Source organism: Sorex fumeus, unplaced genomic scaffold (assembly GCF_029834395.1).
Source record: "Sorex fumeus unplaced genomic scaffold, SorFum_2.1 ptg000061l, whole genome shotgun sequence".
NCBI lineage: Eukaryota > Metazoa > Chordata > Mammalia > Eulipotyphla > Soricidae > Sorex > Sorex fumeus.
This window is the reverse complement of record NW_026606118.1, coordinates 57,636,117-57,656,508: the sequence shown is the minus strand read 5'-3', so window position 1 is coordinate 57,656,508 and position 20,392 is coordinate 57,636,117. Positions and strand designations below refer to the sequence as shown.

The 20,392-nt window shown below is 47.9% G+C and overlaps 1 protein-coding gene and 1 non-coding gene across 2 annotated transcripts in view; one reads left to right on the top strand and one right to left on the bottom strand.

Annotated features, from left to right (window-relative positions):
• Positions 1 to 20,392, bottom strand: part of DLK2 (delta like non-canonical Notch ligand 2) — a 442,344-nt gene that overhangs the window by 388,589 nt on the left and 33,363 nt on the right. The window lies entirely within an intron of this gene.
• Positions 16,810 to 16,880, top strand: TRNAG-CCC (transfer RNA glycine (anticodon CCC)). Its single transcript has one exon. It is a non-coding gene; the product is annotated as a tRNA-Gly (tRNA).

The following is a 20,392-nucleotide window of genomic DNA, read 5'->3' as shown; positions in this document are numbered from 1 at the left end:
TGCTGGGAATTGAACCTGGGTCGGCTGTGTGCAAGGCAAACGCCCTCCCTGCTGTGCTATTGCTCTAGCCCTTCAGGGGTTACTTTCAAGGAGCACTCTTGGAAGGGATCACGTGTGATGCTAGCTTCACTCCCTGGAACCAGGAGTGAGTTCTGAGAGCATCAAATCCAGGTCAGCTACATGCAAGCCAAGCCCTACCTGCTGCACTGTCTCTCCATCTCCCTACACAAAACTGGTATATACAGACACTAATCTTTCCTCATCGGTTGTTTTCCAAAGTCATAGCATTGCTTACAGATCCTTGTCCTAAGAGCTACTGGTCTGCCCCACCTCCCTCCTTTCAACAAGAGAAAGGGGTAGGTATGAACTAGATAAATTAAGCTAAATTAAACTAATTAAGCTAAATTAAACTAAATAAACTAAATAAATTAACTTAAAGTTCACTGGTAGCTGGAAATAGAATCATAGTGGAGTTTATTCTGTTTTGTTTCTGGTCATACCCAGAGATGCTTGGGTAGATACTGACTCTTCAGGAATGGCTCCAGCCGTGCTCAGGGGACCATGATGTGTCCTAGGAAGGAACCCAGGCCTCTTGCATGCAAAGCTTCTGTTTCAGCCCACTGAACGATCCACTAGTTTGGGAATTTGTTCTAAACTGATGGGCACAACAAGAAAGGCCTTGCTAATTCATCTCATAGGGACAGACTCAAAACTCACTAATCAACTTTCTTCAAACTTACCTTTTTTCATATTTGCTTTATTCTTAATAAACCCACCTGTCAATGCTGGAGCCATAGCACAGTGGGTAAGAAACTTGTCTTGCACACAGCCAACTCATGTTCTATCCTTTGCATCCCATATGGCCCCGAAAACCTTCAGGAAATAATTTCTGAGTGCAGAAACATGAGTCATCCTAAGCCAGGCATGGGTCACCCCCCGCCCCCCAAAAAAAGAGAGAGACAGAGTTGAGAAGGCATCTCATGGTCTTAACAAACCTTCTCCACCCCACCCCTCAAAGCTTAGTGCCTTAGTGTCTTAGAATGGAATACTATGCAGCTGCAAGGAATGATGAAATTGTGAGATTTGCTACAACATGGTTGGAACGGGAAGATGGCATGTTGAATGAAGTCAGCCAGACGAAAGACAAAAAGCAGGATGATCTCACTTATCTGTAGAATATACAATACAAGAACACTGGATGAGGAACTGTACTGTAGAAATGGGGGATGCCTAAATCACTCCTGACCTCAATGTTTAGAGAGGAGAAGGACAGAGAAGGAAAGAAATCAAGTGCGGAAGAAGAGAATGGGAAGTAATGGGTGAACAGGCATCAGGGCTTCAGTTTACTGGTGATGTGGGTGAGGGTTATATCCACATATCCGAAACACAGACAAGACAACATCGAAAACATGAGATCTAAGTTGCAACCGCTGGAACTTTGCAACATGCCTGTCAAGTTGGGTGAGAGTTGGGGTGGAGAGGGATACAGCTGTGAGCCTGGTGAGGGATTGGAGGAGAGACACAGTTAGCTCATAAAATAATTAATTCTCTTTCTTTTTTTTTTTTTTAGGGCCACAGCTGGCAGTGTTCAGGGTTACTCCTGCCTCTGCACTCAGAATTACTCCTGGTGATACATGGGAGACCATATGGGATGCTGGGGAATGAACCCGGGTCAGCCACATGCAAGACAATGATGTACCCCGTGTACTATCACTTTGACCTCTATAATTAGTTCTATGGTGCTTCAAAATCACTAAAATATTTGTCCACTTTGATCACTTGACATCCCATTACTCATCGATTTGCTAGAGTGGGCACCAGTAATGTCTCCATTTGTCCCTGTCGCATGCTAGTGTAGCCCAATGGCGTCTGCTCGTGCTAGGAACACGAATAGCCTCAAAACAATCGTTCAGGGTCTTGATAAAGAAGTCTGACCATCTCATAGGCGGGCGGCCACGTGACCTTTTGATGTCTGGTGGAATCCAGTTGGTAATGGCTCTAGTCCAGCGGCCATCTCCAAATCTCATTAAGTGTCCAGCCCATCTGATTTTTGACGCCTTGGCAAACAAGACAGTGTCCCTGATTCTTGATCATCGACGGAGGTTGGAACTCCAGATTCTTTCTCTCATTTGAGTGAAGCATGATACTCCAAGCATAGCTCTTTCGATTCCTCTTTGGGAGACCCGAATAGCATTCTCATCCTGTTTTCGTAGGGCCCAGGTCTCTGAGGTGTATGTTTTGTTTTGTTTTGCTTTGTTTTTGCTTTTTGGGTCACACCCGGGAATGCACAGGGGTTACTCATGGCTCTACACTCAGGAGTTATTCCTGGAGGTGCTCAGGGGACAATATGGGATGCTGGGTATTGAACCCGGGTCGGCCACATGCAAGGCAAATACCCTACCCACTATGCTATTGATCTAGCCCCTGAGGCATATGTTAATCCAGGAAGAACAGTGGAATCAAAGAGATGTGCCTGGAGCCAGAGGTTTTTCATCCTCTTAGCTATTTCTTCGATGCTCTTGAAGGTGTTCCAAGCCACTCTCTTCCTCCTGTGCAACTCAGGTGCCAGGTCATTTGTCATGTTGATTTCTCGACCTAGGTACACATAACTGTTGCACTCAGAGATGTTCGTCCCGTTGAATGGAACGTCAGGAACGAGACCGTTTCTCATAAACATTGTCTTCGTGAGATTCAGCTGTAGTCCGACCTTTCCACACTCATGGCCCAGGTCGGCCAGCATTTGTGCTGCTTGGCTGATGTTTGGTGTTATTAGAACGATGTCATCAGCGAAGTGGAGGTGGTGTAGTTGCCGACCATCTATCTTCACTCCCATTCTTTCCCATTCCAGTCGTCGCATGACATTCTCGAGGGTGGCACTGAAGAGTCGGTGAAATGATATCATCCTGCCGAACCCCTCTGTTGATGTCAATGATCACCTCCCTGTAGAATGGTGAGATCCTGGTAGTGAATCCGCAATTCACGGAGGATCCTGATGTATTGAGTTTGAATGCCTGTTTGGCTAGGGCTTCGATGATTGCTTCAGTCTCAACAGAAGCAAAGGCCTTCTTTAAATCAATGAAAGTTAGACAGAGCGGCATCTTGAACTCCCGAGAAACCTCAGTGAGCTTGGTTATTGTGTGGATAAGATCTATGGTGCTGAATCCTTTTTGGAATCCAGCTTGCTCGCTTGGTTGTCCTTCATCTAGTGTTCTGCCAATCCTATTCAAGATGACTTGAGTAAACAGCTTGTAGACGACAGACAACAGGCAGATCAGGTGATAGTTGCCAATGTCGTGGATGTCTCCCTTCTTGTATAGTAGTACAGTCCTGCTGGTTTACCATTGGGATGGAACCTTGTATTCAGACAGGTAGCATGTGAAGAGCCGAGCCAGTGTATTGATGAGTACTGATGACAGGTTCATCAGGTGTTCGGGTTTGACCTTGTCTGGGCGGGGTGCTGTTCGCTTCTTTACTGACAAAATGGCGTGTCGGATTTCAGAAGGGAGAACGTTGGGAACAATATATCTGTTCTGTGGAATTTGGTATGTGGGCAGGTGGACAGTCATCTTGGTCTTGTAGTTGGCAAAGGACAGGCGGGCGTTATGAATGCTTTTTCCAGCTTCTGCTCCATCTGCCAGCACTGCTGCTCTTATCTCTTTGAGGTCTTCCTTTATCACTTCTCTACACTGCTTTGTGAGCTCAGATGTCCACTTGCGGTTCCCTGAGGCTTGCTGTTGCCTGAGGCTTGAGCCAAGCCATTTTGGCAAATGAGCTCAAGAGTTTTCGAAGACAGGAGTCTTTTTGTGGCTATCTCTCTCTCGGAGTTCTTTGCACAATCATGGAGATGCTGAATCAGTAGATTTTATTCCTTGTCAATGTTGTCAGTGACAGCATCTTCCCATGTTGTCGCCGCAATAGTGCCAAAGAGTTCCCAGTTGGTGGTCGTTCTGGGAGTTCTCTTCTTAAACGCTGCAGCCCTTTCTCCCCACTCTGTGAAGTAGAATTTTGCACGAAGGAGACGGTGGTCTGATCCCGTTTGGAATTTTGGGACAACAGTGACATTGGTCAGACAAGACCGTTGATTGAATATGATGTGGTCAGTTTCATTGCAGAACCATCCACCGGGAGACTCCCATGTCCAACGTTTAGATTCGGCCTTCTGGAATTATGAGTTACCATGGATGGTCTTGGTTGACATGATGAACTCAGACAGTCTCTCACCCTCTCTGTTCCATTCTAGGCCATGGGTCCCAATGTGGAGTTCTTCAGCTGATCTTCTCAGTCCTATCTTGGCATTAAAATCACCAACAATGATCTTGTAGAAGGTGTGGTCTTCTTTATAGAAGTTCTCCAGCTCCATGTAGAACTTCTCAATTCCTCCTTCATCATAATTGAATGTTGCTGTGTAGACAACGAAGATAGAAACTGCTGGTGGTGAGCCACATCTATTCAAGTGTAATCGTCCAATTCAAGTTGTTAGGCATTCGAATGAATCAATGCTTATGGCCAAGTTTGTGTTGACAAGGACACCGACACCACTGATGTCGGTTTCTTTTGTCACATGTTCGAGGAACAGTTCTTCCCCAGTGTCAAAAACGGCGTGATGTGATTGATGCCTTCTTGTCTCAGTCAGACCAATGATGTCATACTTAATCTTTCGTGCTTGCACCATCAGGTCCTCGATGGATGCATCCAATGCCAACATACTTGCATTGAAAGTACAGACAGTCATTTTTGTCCTTCTTCATTTTGGCAGCCTAGCTCAGCCCTGAGATTTTATCAGCCTCTCCCTCATCCTTCTTAACGCTGCCATATTGGTGGCTCTTTCAGGGTCAGGGGAATGAGACCCATTGTATTTACTGGTTTTGGCATATTGAATACACCACGGATAGCTTGCCAAGCTCTGCTGGGTGGGTGGGACACTCTCGGTAGCTTGCAAGTCTCTCCAAGAGAAATAGAGGTTTTAGGGCAGCCTCTAATCATCCTTGCAGGTGTTCCCATGGTTCAAACCATATTTGAACCCTGTCAAATATGGTGCGGGTAATCTTGTATTAAGTGTTTTATGATGTGTCGCGGCCACTTTGTGGCTGCGCAGTCTGGAGAGCATCCTGGAGTGTGGTGGTGGCTGGGTAGTGGAGGTAGTGGAGGTAGTGGAGGTAATGGAGGTCTGCTGGGCTACTGGGAGCAGGCAGAGGATCTCTGCTCCCGGGTCCGTTGAGACTGGAGTCCAAGGTCACAGAGATCTGCTTCCCTGGTTCTGTGTGGGGCTTCACTCGTGGGTGAGTCTTGGCCCAAGTGTCCGGAAAGCATCTTTGAGCGTGGCGGTGGCTGGGTAGTGGGGGTAATTTTCTACATTAAAATTAAGATTTTTAATATTTTTAAAATCACTAAAATATCCTTTTATTTTCTCTTTGTTGTTTTGTCTCATTCTGCCACAGAAAGAAAAGATCTCAATGAAACTCAACATTTATAAAATAACCAAAATTGCCGTGTCCCATGCGGCCAACTTAAACCTTGGCCGGAGTGAGGGAATGAGAGAAAACCAGGGCTAGGGAGGGCTGCATGCAATATGCGGCATACAGCAAGTTTATTATTATCCAAGCTGGTCTATATAGTCTTACTTTAGCAATGATCAGCAGGTTACATAAGCTTCATTAACAATATTAATCATGCTGTGCAAGCAACTTTATTTTTTGCCAAGATTGCCTGTTTTTTCGGTTTCTTCTTGTTTTTCGGTTCCTTATCTCAGCCCTGAGAAACAAGGAACGGAGATGTGGCCTCGGGGCTGGCCAAGGCAGATACGAAGTAATCCTCCCTTCAGCCTCCTCTCAAATCCAGCTGCCAGAGCATGGTGGCCCTTCAGCTTTTCTCTAGAGGCAGGTCGCCAGAGCATGGTGGCCCTTCGACCCCCTTTCCAGGCTGGCCACCAGAGCATGGCTACCTGTCAAGGTCTGTTGTCAGTAGACAGCTCGCTCTCATGCCAAGTTCCTCCACATCCATTCCTGTATACAGGGATAGAGGCGGGGAGTACCTAGGCCCCCTCCGCACCCGGTCCCTGTTTACAGAGGCTCTGGCAGTGGGTGCCTAGGCCCTTCCCCAACACAAAATGAGTTTTGAATCTAGAAACACTCTAACAGATTCTACTTTTACCTCTTTTACAGGTTTGAGTGAGAGTGTATCATTTAGGAAAGAGTCAGAATGATCACCTTGTGTCAAATGGAAGATAAAAATAGTCCAAAAGTTCCTAGCAGGGTTCTGGTCCTGGGATCGTGAGGATCGAATCTAGGTTGGACACTTGCAAGACCAGCACCCCACCCACCATACTATTTCTCCAGCCTTAGATTTTATTGCTATAGTCACGGTCCTCCCGTTGTTCATCGATTTGCTCGAGCGGGCCCAGTAACGTCTCCATTGGAGACTTTGTTGTTACTGTGTCTGGCATATCGAATACTCTCGGTAGCTTGCCGGGCTCTCCGAGAGGGGCGGAGGAATCGAACTCGGGTCGGCCATGTTGGCTGCGTGCAAGGCAAACGCCCTACCCTCTGTGCTATCGCTCCAGCCCATTGCTATAGTCAATTAGAATAATACTTATTTAGCATTGATATAACTATCTATAATATCCATAAACATCAGGACGGGGCGGAAAGATACTGAGAGAGGATGCCTTGGTGTCCACCTTGAACCACCTTATCAACTCATCACCTACTGAAGACAGGGCTCACTTTCTGTCGGAAGCTTACCACATGCAGCATTTAGGACACTTGCCTTGCATGGGGCTGACCCAGGTACTATCCCTGGCATTCCAAAAGGTCCCTATGAACACCAGAGGGAGTAATTCCTAAGTGCAGAGCTGGGAGTAACCCCTGAGCATTGCCAAGTGGCCCCCAAACAAAGAAGCAAACTAACAAAAATCCAAGTGCATTCTGCAAGCTATTCCTCAGAGCCAGCTTAGATTATTTTAGACTCCAGTGGTTATAGCTTGGATCTCAGATTTTCAGTGTTGCTGAATATGTTTTTGTTGTTGTTGTTGTTATTGGGGGGGGGTCACACCCGGCGATGCACAGTGGCTACTCCTGGCTCTTCACTGAGGAATTACTCATGGCGGTGCTCAGGGGACCATATGGGATGCTGGGAATCGAACCCGGGTCAGCCACGTGCAAGGCAAACGCCCTACCTGCTGTGCTATCGCTCCAGCCCCTGAATCTATGTTTTGGATATACAAGGTAGGTTAGGAATTCTCCTGGGCCAAGGCAAGGAAGGGGCCGGAGAGGCAGTATGGTGGATAGGCGTTTGCCTTGCACACGGCGGAGCCGGATTCAATCCCCAGCATCCTATATGGTGCCCAACCACCATCAGGAGTAATTCCTGAATAAAGATCCAGGAGTAACCCCTGAGCATCACTGGATGTGACCCAAAAAAGCAAAAAAAAAAAAAAAAGGCAGAGAAAGTCATCAATTTTCCTCAGCTGAAAAATGTCAACAATTCTTGTGGGCAAAAGAGCATCAAGGGGGGCTGGAGTGATAGCACAGCGGGTAGAGCATTTGCCTTGCACGTGGCTGACCCGGGTTCGATTGCCAGCATCCCATATGGTCCCCTGAGCACCGCCAGGAGTGATTTCTGAGTGCAGAGCCAGGAGTAAACCCTGTGCAACGCCGGGTGTGACCAAAAAGCAAAAAAAAAAAAAAAAAAAAAAAAAGAGCATCAAGGGTGTCCAAGATTCTAGCTGCTAGGAGTTTCCTAAGGGATTAGCTAAAAGCCAAAGTAAAATATGCCCAGAACCACATAACAGGCTAATGAGAAAGGGGCTAGACAGACTTTGCTTTGTTTTTGGCTGACCAACGTTTGATCCCTGGCATCCTATATAGTCTCCTGAGCACCTCCAGACACCCCTGACTCCACAACCAGGAGTAACCCCGGAGCATCACCAGGTATGGCCCCAAAACCAAACCAAACCACAAAGATTGGTGAGTGATGGGGATTAGATAAAGAATAGACAGGATGGGTATTTTATGGAACCTTTAAACCCAGAATGCTGGAGCCCAGAGTTGTATCTGCTCTATCTCTGCTTCTCTCCAAAATAGTCTGCAGGGGGCTGGGGCGATAGCATAGTGGGTATGACGTTTGCCTTGCATGCGTCCGACCCGGGTTCAATTCCCAGCATCCCATATGGTCCCCTGAGCACCGCCAGGAGTAATTCCTGAGTGCAGAGCCAGGAGTAACCCCTGTGCATTCCCGGGTGTGACCCAAAAAGCAAAAAAAAAAAAAAAAAGAGTCTGTTGTTGAGAAAGTCCATTACAGAGGTGTTTGTCTCATATAGTAATAGGGTGTGGCCCAAAAAAAGGAATAAGAGAGAGAAGGCAATAGTCTTTTTAGCTTGTTGGGTCATACCCGGCAAGGCAAACACCCTACCCACTGTGCTATCGCTCCAGCCCCCAGCATAGCAGTTCTTAATGCTTGTATACTGCTCAAATCTCTTGTTTTTCAATCTGTGCGATGACTTTAAAAATTGATCCTTGATCATGTCAAACTACTGATTTTTATACACCATTGTAGTAACATATGTTGCATCAAAAGTTTCTTTTACAGGAACTGGAGAGATAGTACAACAGGTAGGGCATTTGCCTTGCATGAGAATGACCTGGGTTCAATCCCCCACATCTGTCAGGGTTCCCTGAGCCCAGCCAGGAGCAAGTACTGAGCACTGCCAGGTGTGCCCCCAAACCAGAACAAACATAAAAATTTCTTCCACACAAATATATATATATACACATATATATATATGTATACTGCTTTTTGGGGGTCACATCTGGTGATGCACAGGGGTTACTCCTGGTTCTGCACTCAAGAATTACTCCTGGCAGTGCTCAGGGGATAGTATGAGATGCTGGACTTGAACCCAGGTCGGCAGCGTGCAAGGCAAACGCCCTGCTCGCTGTGCTATCGCTCCAGTCCCCACACAAATATATTTATTGGTCCATTAAAACTGGGAATAAATTTGGCTTCATGAACTGAAATACTTTGACTACTCCAGTCCAATTATGTAGCATAATATTTTACAAAGCCCAGTAAGAGGTTGCCAAGATTTGATTCATAATTTTGAGCAGTAGTGAGGGATATTACACAGAGTTCGATACACAATGGTGTGGCTGTATTGACAAGATTCTGGTTAAATATTTTGTATGGGGGCTGGAGTGATAGTACAGTGGGTAGGGCTCCTGCCTTTCATGTGGCCGGCCTGGATTCCATCCATGGTATCCCATATGGTCCCCTGAGCACCACCAGGAGTAATTTCTGAGTGCAGAACCAGGAGAAACTCCTGAGTACTGTCAGGTTTGGCTCAAAAAAGGAAAAAAAAATTTTTGCTAGAAGGATAATTCCAGGTAGGGTTTGTCAATAGTGTCAAACTATCAATACAAGACTGTGGTTGCTTAAAGAATCACAACTGGCAGCATTTCTCTAAGCATAAGCAGGGCCAGAGAGACAGTACAGGGCAGGGTGCTTGGCCTGGATTCAATCCCCAGAACCCCTTCTAGCCACATTCTCCACCCCAAATATCTCCAGGAGTGATCCCTGGGTGCAGAGCCAAGAGTAAGCTCTGAGTACTGCTGTAGTGGCCAAAAAATGCATAGTTGGGGCTGAGGGATAGTACAGCGGGTAGGGCATTTGCCTTGCATGCGGGAGACTGGCGTTCGATTCCCAGCATCCCATATGGTCCCCTGAACACCACCAGGAGTAATTCCTGAGTGCAGAGCCAGGAGTAATCTCTGGGCATTGCCAGGTGTGACCCAAAAAGCTAGTGACTGTCACACCCCTCACCGTTGGATAAGGCAAAGATACTGAATTGGTGAAGAAACTTCAGTCACATACTGTTGGGAAAATTATGGATTGAGATTCTGTGCCTGAGATTTATGGGCATCCACTGTGCTCACCCTAAGTCCCCTGCCAGAAAACAGCTGGACTGGCCCCTGGCCAGCTGTAGTCTGAACAGAGTGGCCTCAAGTTTCTCAGGATGTCGGCAGCGCCTCCTTGTACTGCAGCTGCAGTTAATCTCTTTCACTGCACTCTGGGATGTAGTTTTAGGGTATAAATGTGACGGTAGTCACTGCGTTGTTCATGGAGGGTTTGAGGCCCCACCACGGATCAGTGTGCAGGGAGGATGAATTAACTTTTTGTGCAGCTCTGCTATTTGGTTTTGCCAGCTCTCGGGGAGTTCAGGAGAACCAAATCCTATTTGATTCCCAACTCCATGCTGTCCCCAAGAACACCAGAAGCGGCCCCCAAGACTGTGGCTCAGAAGTTTCCCCCACTAAAAAATTAGAGGAGGGGGACTGGAGTGATAGCACAGCAGGTAGGGCATTTGCCTTGCACGAGGTCAACCCGGGTTCTATTCCCAGCATCCCATATGGTCCCCCAAGCACCGCCAGGAGTGATTCCTGAGTGCAAAGCAAGGAGTAACTCCAGTGCATTGCTGGGTGTAACCACCCCCCCCCAAAAAAGAAAAAAATTAGAGGAGGGGTCAGAGTGATAGTACAGCAGGGAAAGCGTCTTGCACACTGTCTTGCACACAGTCGATCCGGGTTCAATCCCCAGGATCCCATATGGTACCCTGAGCCCACCAGGAGTACTGAGTGCAGAGCCAGGAGTAACTCTTTTTTTTTTTTCTTTTTGGGTCACACCCGATGATGCACAGGGGTTACTCCTGGCTCATGCACTCAGGAATTACTCCTGGCAGTGCTCGGGGAACCATATGGGATGCTGGGAATTGAACCCGGGTCGGCCGCGTGCAAGACAAATGTCTTATCTGCCATGCTATTGCTCCAGCCTTTTTTTTCTTTTAGGGGTCACTCTTGAGCATCACCAGGTGTAGCCCCCCAAAATCAAACGAACAAAAAAACACTTAAAAATTAGAGGAAAATTATAGTAGGCACTTGTATAATTTGATAAGTTTTTACTTATTTTGGGGCCTCATCCAGCGGTGCTCAGGGCTTTCTCCTGTTTCTGCACTCAGGGAACACTCCTTGCAGGGCTCATGGGAGCAGATGGGATGCCAGGGTCAAACTTGGGTTGGACACATATAAGGCAAGAGCTCTACCTGCTGTCTAGTGATTCAATACAAAAATAAATAAAAAATTGGGACTGGCACAATAGCACAGTAGGTAGGGTGTTTGCCTTGCACACGGCCGACCTGGGTTCAATCCCCAGCATCCTATACAGTCTCCCAGCACTGCTAGGAGTAATTCCTGAGTGCAGAGCCAGGAGTAACCCCTTAACATTGCCAGGTATGACACAAAAAGCCAAACATTTTATTAATTAAAAATAAGTAAATAAGGGCTGGAGAAATAGCACAGCGGGTAGGGCGTTTGCCTTGCACGCGGCCGACCCGAGTTCGATTCCCAGCATTCCATATGGTCCCCTGAGCACCGCCAGGAGTAACTTCTGAGTGGAGTAACCCCTGTGCATCGCCAGGTGTGACCCAAAAAGAAAAAAAAAGTAAATAAATAAAAATTTAAAAGGTCACAGAAACAAAAACATCATTACAGGGACATACTTGTTACAGCATTTTAGTTTAAAAGAATTTTTTAGCTACTATTGTTTTCAAAGTTGAAAAAAATTCCCTATTTTGATATAATACCAAAAAAAAAGGTATTTTAGGGCCTGGGAAGTTTGCTCAAAGAGCTGGAGTGCAAGCTTGGCATTTGATGAATCTGTCTGTAGCACTGTCCTCTTATTGTTCACCGATTTGCTCGAGCGGGCACGAGTAACGTCTCCATTGTGAGACTTTGGGACTGGCACAATAGCACAGTAGTGAGGGTTGTTACTTGTTACTGTTTTTGGCATATCGAATATGCCACAGGGAGCTTGCAAGGCTTTGCCGTGCGGGTGGGATACTCTTGGTAGCTAGCCAGGTTCTCCAAGAGGGGCGAAGGAATTGAACTCGGGTCGGCCACGTGCAAGGCAAACACCCTACCCACTGCACTATCGCTCCAGCCCACTTGTGCATACTTGACCAATTATCCACATCAATCAATCATCCACATCAATCTGGATGCCCCAGATTCTAGTCCTGGCACCTCATGCTCCCCAGAATACCACTGGGGTGGCCCTACTGATCCCCAGCACTCTTTGGCTGCTCCCTCCAAAATTATGTCTATACATTTGGTCTTTGTCCCTCGGGATCCTAAAACCCTTGGAATTTCCTGAGTTCTCTGTGATATTTTATTCATAACACTCTGCCGCTGTAAGTTTGTGTCATTGAGGAGGGCCTCTAGGGGACTTCAAGATGCAGCTGGTTACTAGCACTAGCAAACTGAGAAGAGGGTGATTCGAACCCAGCACCACATATGGTCCCTTGAGTACATAGCCAGGAGGAAGCTCTAAACACTGCCAGTTGTGCCCTGAAAAGAAAGAAAGAAAGAAAAGAAAAAACAGAAAGAAAGAAAAAACAGACTGATAAGAGGCTTGGAGCTTTGAGGGCTGGAGTAGGGTGTTTGCCTTGTACCAGAAGATCTGGGTTAGATCCCCAGCATCCCACTGGCCCCCTGGGACCCCTAGAAGTGATTTCTGAGCATAAAGCTGGGAGTAACCCCTGGGCACTGCTGGGTGTGGCCCCGAAACAAAGAAGAGGTTTAAAATTTATTTTCATTTTTTGCTTGTTTTTGGTGCATTGATCACAGGGAGGGAGGAGGGGGTGCTGGAAAGTGGGCTTCCGAAAGACTCCAGAACACTGCGCTGGAGTGATAACACAGTGGGGAGGGCACTTGGCTTGCACACGACTGACCCAGGGTTGACCCCCAGCATCCGATATGGTCCCTCAAGCATTACCAGGACTGATTCCTGAGCTCAGAGCTATGAATAATCTTTGAGTACTGCTGGGTGAGGCCCCTCCAACCGAAAATTTAAAAAAAAATCGCAAGCACTGAAATCTGATGAGCTTCTGGGAGGTGGACACCTGGAGATCCTGGGAGATGCTGCACCCCTTAGGGCCCCACCCCATCCTCCCACGTCTCACCCTGTGACTTCAGAAGGAGAAGTGGGAACTTGGGTCTGTCTCCCTCCAAACACACACACACACACACACACACACACACACACACACACACACACCCCCCTCAGTGGCCAAAGTGATGCTATAGGGGGTAAGTCACTAGCCTTGCACGCAGCTAACCCCGGTTTGAATCCCAGCATCACATATGGTCTTCCTGAGCACTGCCACTAACGATTCCTGAGTGAGGGTCAGGTATACACTGTGAGTACCACCAGGCGTACCCAAACCCTCCCTTCAAAAACAACTACACGCACAAAAGGGCTGGAGAGATGGTTCCAGGGACTAAGGCACTTGGCTTACATGTAGCCGACCAGTTCCAACCCAGCACCACATACGATCTCTCAGTCACCTCCAGAGTAAACCCTGAGCGCGGGTAGGGTGCTTGGCTCGAACGCCCTCCGAAGTTCTTACTTACTCTGAGACTAGAGCCAGAGTTAGCCCTGTGCACATCTGGGTGTGACCCCCCTCCCAAACACACACACACACACACACACACACACCCCTGAGCATACCAGATGACTCCAAAACTGAAAAAAAGAAGAGGCTGGAGAGCTAGTACAGCAGGCATTATCTCTTTTTATATCATTTGCCTTGCACGCTGCTGATCCAGATTCGATCTCTGGCACCACATATGGTCTCCTGAGCCCCACCAGGAGTGATTCCTGAGCACTGCTGGGTGAAACCCCAAAACTAACAAACAAAATTTAGTTTTGTTGTTGAATGTTCAGGATTATTCCTGACTCTGCTCTCAGGAATCACTCTGGGGGTGCTTGGAGGACCATATGGGATGCAGAGAATCAAACCCGGGTCAGCCTCGTGCAAGGCAAACACGCTCCCCACTGTACTATCGTTCTGGCCCCATCTGTTTTTGAATTTTATTTTAATCCTTTTTCTTTAATTTCCTTCCTTCCTTCCTTCCTTCCTTCCTTCCTTCCTTCCTTCCTTCCTCCCTCCTTCCCTCCCTCTCCTCCTCCTCCTCCTTCTTCTTCTCTCTCCTCTCTCTCTCTCTCTCTCTCTCTCTCTCTCTCTCTCTCTCTCTGTTTTTGGTGCTTTAAGGCCTACTGTTCGCTCAGTGCTCAGACCAGGTCTGAGCTAGGTTTCCCGCACGCAAAGCCCTTTGAGCTCCCTGATTGGATGCAGGCTCATTTTTGCTACTGAGCCATGTGTGAGCCCCTATAACATATTTTGGGGGAGGGGGTTCGGGCCACAACCAACAGTGCTCAAGGTTTACTCCTGGGTCTGTTCACAGGGGTTTCTCCTGGAGCTGCTTGGGGGACCACATGGAGTTCAGGGGCCAAACCAGGTTTGGCTGTTTGCAAGAGAAGCATCTTACCCCTATACCATCTCACTGGCCCTTTATAACAAATCTTGTGTTTTTTTACCTTTTTGGGGTCACTTCACCTGTGTTTAGGCTTACTCCTGGCTCTGTGCTTGAGATCACTCCTGGCAGACTCGTGGACTATGTGGAGTGCCAAGGATAGAATCTGGGTCAGCTATGTGCAAAGCAAGTGCCTTACTTGCTGTGCTATCATTCAGTTCCCCTTATTTTAACATATCTTTACAAACTTTCTGGCTGGGGAGAGAGTGCTTCTGCCAGATCAGCACATTCCTAGAGATAATAATAATTTACCTATCTGTAAACACACCTTTCACTGCAGATTGATCAATCCAGAGTTTATGCTCCCAATCATCTGCTTCTTTCACTCAAATACCACCCTTAAAGTTTAATTTTATTTGAGCCAGAGTGATAGTACAATGGATAAGGTGCTCGCCTTGCATACAACTGACCTGGGTTTGATCCCCAATATCCCCTACATGGTCTCCTAAGCACCACCAGGTTTAAGACCTGAACACAGAGCCAGGAGTAATCCCTGAGTGAAGCAAAAAAAATTTTTATTTTAATTTAGTTTTGATATTATTATTATTTTTTTTGTGTGTGGTTGCACCTGGTGGTTTTGAAAGGGCTTACTCCTGGCTCTGTGCTCAGGGATCACTCCTGATGCCTAGGGACCCAACACAGTTGCTTACATAAAAGGCAAGTACCTTACTAGCTTTATTCTCTTTCCTGTTCTAAAAGGTGACTTTTAAATACAGATCTGCAGGAGAGTTAAGGCATGAACTATATGAGTACCTGGGGCAATAATGTAGCAAGATCATACCATTCACTTGCATAAAATTCCATTGGTTTCTTTCTCTGCCTCTCTGTCTCTCTGTCTCTCTGTCTCTCTGTCTCTCTATCTATCTATCTCTCTATCTTTCTATCTTTCTGTTTCTGTCTCTCTCCCTCTCTGTTTTTTTTTTTAATTTTTTCTTTTCTTTTTGGGTCATACCCGGCAATGTACAGGGGTTACTCCTGGCTCTGCACTCAGGAATTACTCCTGGCGGTGCTCGGGGGACCATATTAGATGCTGGGAATCAAACCCAGTCAGTCACGTGCAAGGCAAAAGCCCTACCCACTGTTCTATTGCACCAGCCCCTAATTTGTTTTGTTTTTGTTTGGTGTTTGGATCATACCAGAAAATGCTCAGGGGTTAATCCTGGCTCTGCACTCTGGTGGGCTTGAGGGGCCGTACAGGATACAAGGAATTCATCTTAGGTCAGCCATGTGCAAGGAAAAAGTCCTACTCACCGTACTATATCTCCAGTTCCCAAGGCTTCTTTACTAATTTCACGCAAGAAGATATTTGATTGAAAAATAAGGAGTTGAAAATATATTCACCCTTGCACTGGAGAAAGAACACAAAGGGCTGAGCACAGGGTTTTCATCTCAGAGTCTCACGGTCCACCCCCAACATCAATGCTCCCCTGAGCACCTCTGGGAGAGATACCTGCATACAGGGGCCGCCGGGAGCAGCTGCTGGATGTGACACAAATAAGCAAAAGGAAAATAAATTCGGCATCATTTTCCACCAGGGAAATACAAACAAAAATCATGTGGTGATAACTGTTTCATACCCAGGAGCATGACTAGAGTAAAAGAAAAAGTACAGGTCATGACAAATGTTGGCTAGGATGTGAAGAAATAAGAATTTTTAGGTATTATACGTGTGAAATACTGTAGTTATCTCCTAACCAAAGGACCCTGTGAACAAGAAGACAGCAGGTTGGAAAGGGCATCCGACTCTCAGAGAAATGCGCGCATGGCGTGGCAAGACACAGCCACTCACATGGGCCATAGACTCAAAGTTTATTAGGAAAAGGAATGGTTTAGTAGAAGCTGAGAGAATGTGCCTATAGCGAGCAGGTGGCGGGGGGAGGCAGGGTATTGTCCTGACTAGGAGGAAGCTGGGGCAACACTGTCCTGGTTGCTCTCAGGCAGAGGCGAGGGTAAAGCATTGCTGCCATCCAGAGACATCTGTTTCCCACATCTCAAGCCCTCTGCAGGGCTAGAGCGACAGCACAGAGCCTAGGTAGGGCGTTTGCCTTGCACCCGGGTTCGATTCCCAGCATCCCAGATGCCCCCTAGTCACTGCCAGAAGTAATTCCTGAGTGCAGAGCCAGGAGTAACTCCTGTGCATCGCCAGGTGTGACCCCCCCCCCCCAAAAAAAGCACTGTAACACTGTCCTCCAGTTGTTCATGGATTTGCTGGAGCGGCCCGGTAATGTCTCCATTGTGAGACTTTGTTGTTACTGTGTCACGGGTAGCTTACTCTCGGTAGCTTGCAGGGCTCTCCGAGAGGGGTGAAAGAACTGAACTCTGGTTGGCCAGGTCGGCCACATGCAAGGCAAACACCTTAGCCACTGTGCTGCAGCTCCACCCAGCTGCGCCGCTGGTGTAGTGGTATCATGCAAGATTCCCATTCTTGCGACCCGGGTTCGATTCCCGGGCGGCGCACTTCACTTTTTGACTCAAAAAAAAGCAAAAAAAAATAAAAGATCTTCCAGCCCCTGACCACCAGAAAGTAAAGCCCATTAATCTATGTTATTCATAGAAGTATCAGGTTCCCCTCGCAACAGACCAGTTCCCAGACGAGTTGGGACCCCGGGGAACTCTCTACGGGTCCAGCGACCTCTAGTGGTCGAGCGATCGTGCCAGGGAGCACTCCAAGAAAACTGTATCCACGACGGAAAACATCTTATTTTTTGCTTTGTTTTGGGCCACATCTTTTGGTGTTAGGGGGCTACTCCCTGCTCAGTGTTGGGGGTCAGTTCCTGGGATACTCAAGGGACCACGAAGTGCCAGGATTCAACCTGGGGTTTGCTCCAGAGCCACACTGGTCAATGCACAGGGTCACTCCCAGAGGTATTCAGGGGACCATGTGGTGCCAGGGACCATATCAGGGTCAACTGCAGGCAAGGCAAGTCAAAAAAGTACATGTTCTGGGGCTGGAGCGATAGTACAGCGGGTAGGGCGTTTGCTTTGCACACGGCTGACCCAGGTTTGAATCCCAGCATCCCATATGGTCCCCCAAGCACCGCCAGGAGTGATTCCTGAGTGCAGAGCCAGGAGGAACCCGTGTGCATCGCCGGGTGTGACCCAAAAAGCCAAATAAATAAATAAATAAATAAATGAAATTTTTTTTTAAAGTAGATATTCCACAGCACTGCTGGGTGGCCAGGAGACTATAGGATGTCCTTGGGCCCTTGCGCCAAGCCAAAGACCAGTTGGCCAGTGGAGCTCCTGGGCCTCTTGAGCACCTTTTGGAAACTCTCACACCCCAGATTACATGATCACCTCAACAGACAAAGAAGCATTCAGCAGGGGCTGGGTATGTCGTTCGGCATTAGAGCAGTTGCTTTGTATACATGAGGCCCTGGGTTTGATCGCCAGCACTACACAAAAAGGGGGAAAAAGCATTCTATAAAACCCAGATTTTCAGCATAAAAACATGCACTTCAGTTCTTTGAACTGTCTCCCGGGCACCCAAGGCGGATGTTCTGAGCCACTGAGCAAATGGTCTTCTCAACCGGTTACTTTTATGTTGTTAGGGAGGTAGATAGCTAATGGCATGTGTGAGATGGTGAGGGACGGAGAACCATCATCAAGCTTAATGGAACCCAGGCAGTGAGGCTTAAAGCCAGGCACCAATCCTAGTTTATAGTAGTAATAAACTTCCTTGGAGTCTTTATGACTTCCTGAAAAGTTTCTCCCTCTGTTACAGCCAGAGGAACAAGCTAGGTCAATCCCAGGTGACCTCTGAGCAAACTCTAGCTCATTATACAATCATTGTAAAACTTTGACTTATCTGGGGTCCGGCGCACTCAGGTGCTGGCCTTGCATGCAAGCCTACCTGGATCAACACCCGGGTCCTTGAGCCCGCCGGGAGTGATCCTTGAGTGCAGAGCTAGGTGTGACCCCCCAAATAAAACAAAAACCAAAAAGCCCTTTAACTTATCAAAATTATGCCCACCAGTGCCAGATCAGTTTAGAGTCTGGCAACCCATGCAAGTGGCCAGATACGGTCTGTCCCTCAGAATCCAGGTATCCGCCATCCACTTGGGGAGGGTAGTGGGGGATAGAGAGGAAAGGCAGGAAGTCTGCATCCGTAGAGGTGGGCTTTGACACCCTCTTGCATCCTACTCCCTGCTTGCAGGAGTGTCTTCGCTTCTCTCTCTCTCTCTCTCTCCCTCTTTTTTTTTGTTTTGTTTTAGATCACACCCTGGTTAATGCACAGGGTGTGTGTTCATTCACTCAGGATTTACTCCTGGCGGTGCACGGGATATGGGATGCAGGAAATCAGACCCAGGTCGGATGCGTGCAAGGCAAATGCCCTATCCACTGTGCTGTCGCTCCAGCCCGTTATTTTCTTTTTTCCCTACAGAAGCACTTGACTTTATCCCAGTTATAGACTAGTTTCCTTTACTTGTTTCCTCTTTCCTTTTTCTTTTTAGTTTTAAGACCACACCTAGCAATGCTCAAGACTCACTCCTGGCTTTGCACTCAGGAGTTACTGTTGGCTGTGCTCTGGGAACAATCTGGGAACCAGGGGATGGAACCCAGGTCAGCCACATGCTAGGCAAGTGCCTTACCCGCTGTGCCATCTCTCCAGCCCCGCACTGGAATATTTTAAAAACACATGCTACAGCCAGAGAGGTAGTAGAGAGGTTAAAATGTTAGCATGGTTGGCCCTATTTGGATCCCTGGCACCGCCAAGGGTGGCACCAAATTATAGAGCCAGGATTAAGCAGTGTGCACTGCTAGGTGTGGTCCCCAAACCAAAAAAATACATCATTTACACAAAAAGTCAGATTCAGACATATTTATGATTCCATTTCTGTGAAATGCATCTTTTTTTTGGGGGGGCACACCGGGCTTGAGTGATAGCACAGTGGGTAGGGTGTTTGCCTTGCACGCGGCCAACCTGGTTGACCAGAGTTCGATTCCTCCGCCCCTCTCGGAGAGCCTGGCAAGCTACCGAGAGTATCTTGCCTGCACGGCAAAGCCTGGCAAGCTACCTGAGATGTATTTGATATGCCAAACACAGTAATAACAAGTCTCACAATGTTACTGGACCCGCTTGAGCAAAATCGATGAACAATGGGAGGACAGTGACAGTGACAGTGACCTGGCAATGCACAGGGGTTACTCCTGGCTCTGCACTCAGGAATTACTCCTGGAGGTGCTCAGGGGACCATATGGGATGCTGGGAATCTAAACCGGGTCGGCCATGTGCAAGGCAAAAGCCCTACCCGCTGTGCTATCGCTCCAGCCCCCAAAATTGTCTTTTAAAAAGAGGGAGGGGGGCTGGAGCGATAGCACAGCGAGTAGGGCACGCGGCCGACCCGGGTTCGATTCCCAGCATCCCATATGGTCCCCTGAGCACCACCAGGGGTAATTCCTGAGCGAAGAGCCAGGAGTAACCCCTGTGCGTTGACGGGTGTGACCCAAAAAGCAAAATAAAATAAAATAAAAAATTAAAAAGAGGGAAGGCCGGGCAATAGTACAGCGGGTAGGGCGCTGGCCTTGCACTTGGCCGACCAGGGTTCTGTCCCTGGAGCACCTCCAGGAGTAATTCCTGAAAGCAAAGCCGGGAACAACCCCCCTGAACCAAGCTGGATGTTCCCACGCTCCCCAACAAACAAGAAGGGACTCATATTGTGGGGACTGCCTCCCCAAAACCTGGCTCCCTGGCTCCTGCTGGTGACCCGGTAAGAAGATGATGTGGGCGGGAAAAAGACCTGGTGTGACCCGCCTTGCCCAGCCCCTGCGCGAGTCACACTACCTTGTACTCAAATAAATTACCCAGCTGATGACTGCGGTGCAAAGTGCAGCAGGGAGGAGAAAGTGATACAGGAACGGAGCCTGGGAGACCAAAGCCGCAGCCTGGAAAGCCCCCTCCGAGAGCACCATCTGAGTCTGAGGTACCACGCCTGCCCTCGCTCCCCCACCCCGGTCCCGCCCAAATG